Source organism: Mastigoproctus giganteus, chromosome 9, assembly GCF_048544385.1.
Source record: "Mastigoproctus giganteus isolate SK-2022 chromosome 9, ASM4854438v1, whole genome shotgun sequence".
Lineage (NCBI taxonomy): Eukaryota > Metazoa > Arthropoda > Arachnida > Uropygi > Thelyphonidae > Mastigoproctus > Mastigoproctus giganteus.
Window position 1 is genome coordinate 87,158,956 of NC_143583.1, and position 8,999 is coordinate 87,167,954.

Genomic DNA, 8,999 nt, shown 5'->3' on the forward strand with positions numbered 1-8,999 from the left:
GGTTCTTTAAAATCTACTCTATGGAGGTGGGAGGGATGACACGTTTCAGAAATTTTGTTGGGCCCATGCCCAATCAAAGGCTGAAGAAATTCTTAAGGGCTTCTTCATTCAAGGCTGTAGTTAGCCGATCCTAGGGGGGAAAAGTAGTTTTGTTTTGTTTTTATAGTGAGTTATGCCGATTTTTCTGCTGGCACCATACGCAAATTAGCCCCAAAACGCGTACAGATATGTAGCACACGCAGAAGATGGCCTAAGATGCAGATATCGGCCAAGAATCACCACCAACCATTATTTGTTAAGTAAGACGATGATAAATTTGTATTTCTTGGATGTAATGATGACAAATATCAATTGAGTTATTGGTGAATTTTGTATGCATCGACTGAATAAACAAATTTTAAAATCTCAATATTTACAAAGCAGTTCCTGCAATTTCTTTACTATTGTCTATGATTTTGATACATAACATTGTTATTAGTAAATTAATAAGAGGAGTTTCCTCAATATAGTACGTGGAACACTTCCGTATGATACCCTCCAGAAATTAGAACGGAAAAAACGAAAAAATCGACAACTTACCGGTACATTAAAGTAAAATATAAATAATTAAAGTAAAATTAAAATAATTTACTTTAGTTGTCGATTTTTACGAAAAAATCGACAACTTACCGGTACATTAAAGTAAAATATAAATAATTAAAGTAAAATTAAAATAATTTACTTTAATTATTTATATTTTACTTTAATGTACCGGTAAGTTGTCGATTTTTTCGTTTTTTCCGTTCTAATTTCTGGAGGGTATCATACGGAAGTGTTCCACGTACTATATTGAGGTAAACTCCTCTTATTAATTTACTAATATTATTATCAACGTAGAACATATTGAGTATTACAGCTCTGATTCATACTATATAACATTGTTATGTATGGGAGGATAACACATTTCAGAAACTTTGTTGGGCACATGCCCAATCAAAGGCTGAAGAAATTCTTAAGGGCTTTTTCAATAAGGACTGTACTTATCCGATCTAAGTACAGCCCTGATTGAAATTTTTCTTGCTAAACCAGCACATTTTGTTTTGTTCTGGTTTAGCAAGAAACAAACTAAAATTATTTAAAATTATTTAAAACTTACTTCGTACATTGTATTTCCTCATAAGAGGCCGATGCTTTAAATAAATGAAGAATGCTTAAATGGCTAAAGTGAAATGAAAAATGCCTAAAGAATGCTTTAAATAAATTTCTAAAACCAATTCTCTATGTCTGTCTACTTGAAGAATTAATTCAATTCACAAGACGTGCGCCCATTTATAGAATGTCAACAAACTAAAGTTATTTGTAATATAAAAGGAAAAGGAGGTGATTGTCCCTCTGTATAAGGCAATGGTCAGGCCACGCCTTGAGTACTGCGTACACGTCTGGAGGCCTCATTTTAGGAAGGATGTAGATTTGCTTGAGCGTGTACAGAGAAGAGCAACACGATTGGTGAGGGGAATGAAGGGATCCTCTTACCAAGAGAGGCTTAAGTTCTGCAAATTGCAGTGGCTGGAGACTAGGCACCTGCGCGGTGATCTGATTGAGGTCTATAAGGCCTTGAATGGGTTGAGCACGCTTAATTCTGATGGGATCCTCCCACTTGTTCAGAATACGAACCTACGGGGACATAAGTTCAAATTAAGAAAGGACAGATGTAGAATAGATGTGCGGAAATTTGCCTTTAGCCAGCGGGTGGTTAATTGCTGGAACAAACTTCCATCTGTCGTTGTGGAAGTTGATAGGTTAAATAAATTTAAGGAGGAACTGGACAGGCATTTGGAGGGAATGGTGTGATTTTTTTTTTTTTTTTTTTTTGGCTGATGCTGCATAAGCTCATACACTTGCTTTCGTGCATCAAATGCCACTGCTCCTACTACTACTACTACTATTAGTCCCCGAGTGGCTGTTTCGGTAGTTATTGCCATCTTTAATAAGCTCATTTTATCAATTCTGATCTCTCAAACTGCTGGACTTTTTTCTTGTGAGGTAAAAGCCCAGCGATATGGGGAGAACTGATACACACACATCATAAAAATTTTGATCTTGTCTACAGATTTGGATATTAATTAAAGTTAATGTAGATTTATAAGATGCTATCATTATAATCAAGATTTAGAACGAGTCATGTTCCGTGATGGTTTTCCGTAAAGCTTAATAATAATTAGTTACATCTTTATACCAGGATGACATCAATTATTATTCAGCAATACCTTACAGGGACCTAACTTTACAGTAGCCATGATCACTTGCAAGTGATTAAGATTCCGGTTGCACGATCTATTGTACCTGTTATTTCAATAGGGTTGTCTTGAATTTCACAAGGGCTGGATGCCTTAAGTCAAAGGCAATAAGCAATAAATGGGATTTTAACCCCTTCTCTGGGTCGTGGATTCCGACATGGATGTTACGGCAGTTAAGGCACTTCTAGGAGGACACAAACCGTGAACTGGGAAACAATCGTATCCAGAAATCAAATATAGGTAATTGTCCATGTCTGAATTATAATTTAAAGCGAAGACTTGCACAAATCCAGAAATTATTAGATCATGTAGTTATCTAAAACCTAATAGACTCAATGCATTCACATATTCCAGAACTTCACGCCGAAAAATGGTGCGAAGGAATTTGCATTTAACTTATTAAAGTATGTTAAAATAAAGATTATTTGGTAATTATCGGTGTTTTAGTTTGTACTCCTCGGACACTGTACAGATCAAAGAGATTGGGGGATGTAGAAATCATTATTAATTTAAGGGTTTGGCCTACAAGGTGGATTCAACCTTTATGTTTTCTTTTGGGGTATAGAAGGGAAATAGCAGCTTAAAGGGTTATGCTATTAGTTAAGAAACACATAAAAGCCAAGGAAGTGAAGCCGGTCGACATCACTGGACAGTGCAGTGTCGAGTCAGTTTGGTGTGACATAAGCATTGAGAGTAGGAGTGTGTTATAGGCCTTATAGGCTTAATGACTCTGATGAGTATTATAAGCAACTGAACAGGGAAATAGAGTGGGCCAGTAAATCAGAGAGTCTTATAATGGGGGATTTTAGTTTCCCAGATATTGACTGGAATTTGGGGGCTGGTTACTCACACACTAGCAAGGCTTTTGTGGATTTATTGGATGATTGTTTTCTACATCAGCATGTTCGGGAGGCAACTAGAAGGAGTAATACCCTTGATTTAACTATCAGTAGTGAGTCTTCATGCATTAAGAATCTGCAGATAAAGGAACCACTAGGTGGCAGTGATCACAGTGTGCTGAAGTGGGATTTACTCAAAGAGGTAAGTACCATTAGGGGTAAAGGAAGGGTTATTGCTTCCGTAAAGGCGACTACGATGGACTGAGACAGTATTTAAATTCTATACAGTGGGACCAACTGATGATGTTACCAACAGCAAATTCAAAATGGGAAGCATTCAAAGAACTTATCTTGGAAGCTACTAGGCTCTACATACCAACTAAGAAATTAAACTCTGGCAGTGAGCTAGATGATTTTGTAATAACTGAGAGCAAAGTGGACGACAAATTGTTGAAGTTAAACATAAGAAAGACACCTAGGGTGGATGGGATCTATCAGTTATATTAAAAGAGGCAGTAAAGGAAGTAAGCTAATCTTTAGCCATAATTATGAGAGCTTCCTTGGACTCAGGGGAGGTACCCATAGACTGGAAATGTGCAAATGTGACCCCAATTCACAAAGGAGGATCAAAGGGCAACACAAGTAATTACAGACCCGCGAGTTTAATTTCTGTTCCAGGAAAATTAATGGAGGCACTGGTTAAAGAAGCACTGCAGGATCATCTAGACAAGACTTCAGTTATAGCTCGGACACAGCATAGTTTTGTTAAGGGAAAGTCTTGCCTGATCATTTTGATTGGATACTATGATGCAGTCGCAAAAAGAACTGGATTCAGGGAATAACTTTGATATAATATATTTGGATCTTAGAAAGGCTTTCGATACTGTTGCACATGGAAGACTGCTGCACAAATTGGAGCAGTGTGGCATTGGAGGCAAATTGCTGCTATGGATAAATGGGATGGTTGAGGGGGGAGAAGACAGAGTGTGGTAATCAATGGAAACTGCTCATCGTGGACTAATGTCATTAATGGAGTCCCACAGGATTCAGTGTTGGGTCCATTGTTGTTTTCTGTATTTATAAATGATATTGATGATGGTATATCAAGCTTAATGTCCAAGTTTGCAGACGATACAAAGGTTGGTTTGTTAAGGACACTACTTACGCTATGCTGCTGCAACGGGATCTGGAAAGGTTGAGCAGATGGGCTGAGAGGTGGCAAATAAAGTTTAACATCGACAAATGTAAATTACTACATATAGGAAACAGCAACCCCAGGGCATCGTATCAACTCTGTGGTACTACACTGACAGTGGGAGAGAATGAAAAGGACCTCGGGGTAATTGTACAGGCAGATATGAAGTCTTCTGAGCAGTGCAGACGGGCTGTAAGAGTAGCTCATGGAGTCTTGTCAATGATATACAGGAATTTTTCTAGCAAGGATAAAGAAATGATTATCCCCTTATACAAGGCAATGGTCAGGCCACACCTTGAGTACTGTATACAGCTCTGGAGGCCTCATTTCAAGAAGGGTGTAGAGCTGCTGGAACGAGTACAGAGAAGGGCAACAAGATTAGTGAATGTAACAAAGTGTAGCTCTTAAGAAGAAAGGCTTAAGGTTTGCAAATTACAGTGTCTGGAGACTAGGCACCGGCGAGGTGATCTGATAGAGGTGTGTAAAGCCTTGAATGGTTTGAGTATGCTCAATGCTGATGGGATTCTTCCTCTTGCTCAGAATAATCACCTGAGAGGGCATAAATTCAAATTGAGGAAACACAGATGTAGGACAGCTGTGCGGAAATTTGCCTTTAGCCAGCGGGTAGTTGGTTGGTGGAACAGACTTCCATCCCTTGTTGTGGAAGTTGATAGCCTAAATAAATTCAAGGCTCAGCTGGACAGGTATTTCGAACGAACGGAGGGGTGAAATGGGAGTGTTTTTTTTTTTTTTTTTTTTTTTTTTTGACTGATGCTGCATAAGCTTGCTTTCTTGCATCATATGCCTCTGCTAATGCTTATGCTAATAAGAAAATTTCTTTTTACTGATAACACAGGAGAGTATTATGCAGAAACATTCTTTTGGAAAAATATTAGGAAAGGGTGTAATTACACCAATTTATACCCACCTGGATCTTCTCATGTTGACCAATAATATTTGGCTTTCAGATTTCTCGTTAAGATTTTTATCAAATAAATGTCAATGGATGTAATTTCCAGAAAACGTTAGCAAACTAACAGTAATATATGATTTGAGATTCGATTCTCAAATTACAGATTACTGACTTGGACAAAGATCTCCAAAATTTACATTCGCTCACCGCAGGAATGGCAGCTATAGCAAACCTATTCAAGTTATATTCAGTGAGTTCGTGTAGTTCGACTGATCACCTAGTTACCTGAGGCACGATTACCAGGAAGGGACCTTCCAGCATCCATCCACGGCACGGAGAGCGTGACCAGACACGGAGGAGAAACCTTTGATAGATAGGATTCTCAGGGCTACCAATACTGTAGCTAGGGCGAGAATGCATGCGGCGTGAGAATAAAAGGAATTTGGGTATAGTTTAAGGGGTTAGATAACAGGGAGGAAGGTAAAGAGGGGAGCATTAGAAAGATTTTCTTCTTAAGCTACGGTTCGTCTGGGTGCCGAACCGGAAAAAGGAAACTTAAAGAAGGAAGAAGCATGTAGGAGGACAAGATGCTCACAAGTGAGTGGAATAAGGTAGAGTGAAAGTATATTTGTGCGGTCAAATACAGAACACTCGGAAACCTCAGAGAAGTAAATCCCACAGAAGGTGGAATTCCACTCTCAGGAAGGCCTGGGAGTCAGGAACAGGGGTGATAATCACCTAGAGATAAAAGTTGAAGCCATCCTACTATGGTGACAGCAATACACATAGTCAGCAAAGGCCTCTGGACAAGCAAGAACCAACCCTTAACAGTAAAAAATAACGTGATATATTATTTCTGATTACAAATTCATCAGTTCCTGAAATTTTATGAAAGGCTAATTTTGGGTTTTTTTGGTGATTCGAAATATTCTAAAAGTATCTCTCTCGCTATCTCATCCAAGTTGCATCCCCTTACCTCACAGAATGAGATACCAGATCGACTGAAGTGGCTAGCTAGACGACCGAATCGTCTAGCTGGCTGAATTACTCACTTGGGCCATTACTAATCTAATGACTCCAGTCATTGAGCAATATCATAGTCACCTGCCTTTTAAAAATTTACAGCCTTATAATAATGCTTCAGTTACAACTGTTATAACCACTGTGCTAACCACCAGGGAGTCGGCATGTCTGAAAGGACAAAATGACTAGATCTAACCACGTGTATCGTTCCGTGTTTCAAAATCTTCTACCAACTGTTCTGTTCTCATGGGCATCTTCGAAATCTACGAACAAATCCAACTCAGTTTCAGAGGGACTTGATTCTACATCTTGTTCGAATAGAAAATCGTAGATTATCTAACATTGCTGAAGTACAGCTGCATTTAAATATCAATATATTTAAATTAGTTAAGACATAAAAATCCACAAAACTGGTGGATTTAAAATAAAATCATTTATCCTATGCTTTTCGAAATTAATCCAAAAAACATATTTCCTAATTGCAACTTGGTTTTCGACCGAGAGAATTTCCTCAACGATCAGCGAAGAGCGTATTACGCTGATTAGGGACACAGTGTCTAAAATCATGTTTCTTGATTTGAACGTGTTCAAATCTTTTTAAAATTTTAATAGTATTATATATACTTCGCTATAGTATATATACCATCTATATGATATATTCGTTTGTCAAAGTTATGTTTCTTTATTTGAATCTGAGAAAATATTGAAATAAAATGTGCAATTGATACACGAATACGTAAAGACTGGTCCGTGAGACAGGGGTAGGAGGAGATAATAAAACTTTACAATCTTCATCTGACCAACAAAAACTGCTTATGGTCAACACATTCTTCGTGATCCCGTTCCTCAACCTTCGTTTGGCAGTGCATCTTCGGCTACACTTGTCACAACAAAATATTCATGAAAAACATTTTGTTCTGTTGATTTTGTCGAGCAGTGTAGAAGAGTGACTCGAGAGCCGGTATAATGAGTACAATCGAATGAAAATTATTGAATTCTTACATTGTTTCAGAAAGAGGAAAATGAATAGATTTAGGATAACAGAAGAATAATCCTTTGGTAATCCTTTTCAACTGATTACTCCCATCACTACCACTAAGCTTCGTTTGGCATCAGCCAACTGTTCAGATTTTTCATCAGAATATTTCACAAAACAAAAGCCACAACTATTATCATTATCAGAGATAGCGGCATCATCTTTATGTCATCATCTGTATGGATTCCAGACTGCTGGGAGTCATCGGGGAACAAGTAAATACATGGGCTGTGTTAGGGTAGCTAAGAATAGGAACAGATTCATGTATACTTGCATATACACCAATGCTAGGAATTTGATAAATACATTTGATGAATTTAAATTGTTGGTCAAGACATCAAAGGCGAATATTATTGGAATATCAGAGACGTGGTGTCACACAGATATAAGGAATGCAGAACTGGAATTTGGGAGTACAATGTGTACAGAAAGGATAGACAGGATAGGAAGGGAGGAGGGGTTAAGAAATACATAAAATCTAAGGAAGTGAATCCAATTGACACAGATGGACAGTGCAATGTTGAGTCAGTTTGGTGTGAAATAAGCTGTGGGAAAGATAAAATAAGAGTAGGTGTGTGTTATAGGCCTAATGAATCTGATGAGTATAATGAACAATTGTGCAGAAAAATAGAGTGGTTCAGTAAATCAGAATGTCTTATAATGGAGGATTTTAATTTCCGAGATATTGACTACAATTTGTGGGTTGGTCACTCACACACTAGCAAGGCTTTTGTGGATTTATTGGATGATTGTTTTCTACATCAGCATGTTCGGGAGGCAACTAGAGGGAGTAATACCCTTGATCTGGTTATCAGCAGTGATTCTTCATGCATTAAGAATCTGCAGATAAAGGAACCACTAGGTGGAAGTGATCACAGTGTGCTGAAGTGGGATTTACTCAAAGAGGTAACTACCATCATGGGGAAAAGGGAAGGGTTTTTGCTTTCGTAAAGGCGACTACGATGGTCTGAGACAGTATTTAAATTCTATATAGTGGGACCAACTGATGATGTTACCAACAGCAAATTCAAAATGGGAACATTCAAAGAATTAATCTTGGAAGCTAAATCTTGAATTCAAAGAATTAATCTTGGAAGCTAAATTTAGGCCTAAATCTTGAAATATTGTTCAAGATTTCGGCCTAAATCGATGTCAGATGAACTAATTAGTCACGTGGCAGAGAAGAAAAATGCACGGGATACATATAAATTAACAGGTGACACGGAAGCCTATGATAGATGTAGATGGTCTGCAACCAAGTCACAAAGTAGGTTAGGCAGGCAAAGGCAGATTACGAGAAATCTTTGGCAAAGGATGCAAAGAGTTCTTTACTTATGTAAACTCTAGAAGGAAGAGGATGAATCAGATTGGACCACTTGGTCTCGATGGTTCAACTGTTGATGATCCTGTTCAGGTAGCTAACAAATTGAATGAATGTCTTCTGTATTTATAAATGACATTGATGATGGTATATCAGACTTAACGTCCAAGTTTGCAGACGATACGAAGGTCGACATGGTTGTTAATGACACTAATGACAGTACGCTGCTGCAACAGGATCTAGAAAAGTTGAGCAGCTGGGCTAATAGTAGCATTAACCGCAGAGTAACGTATCAACTGTGTGGTAGTGGTAGAGAGTGAAAAGGACCTGGGGGTAATTGTGCAGGCAGATATGAAGTTTTCTGAGCAGTGCAGACGGTCTGCAAGAGTCAATGAT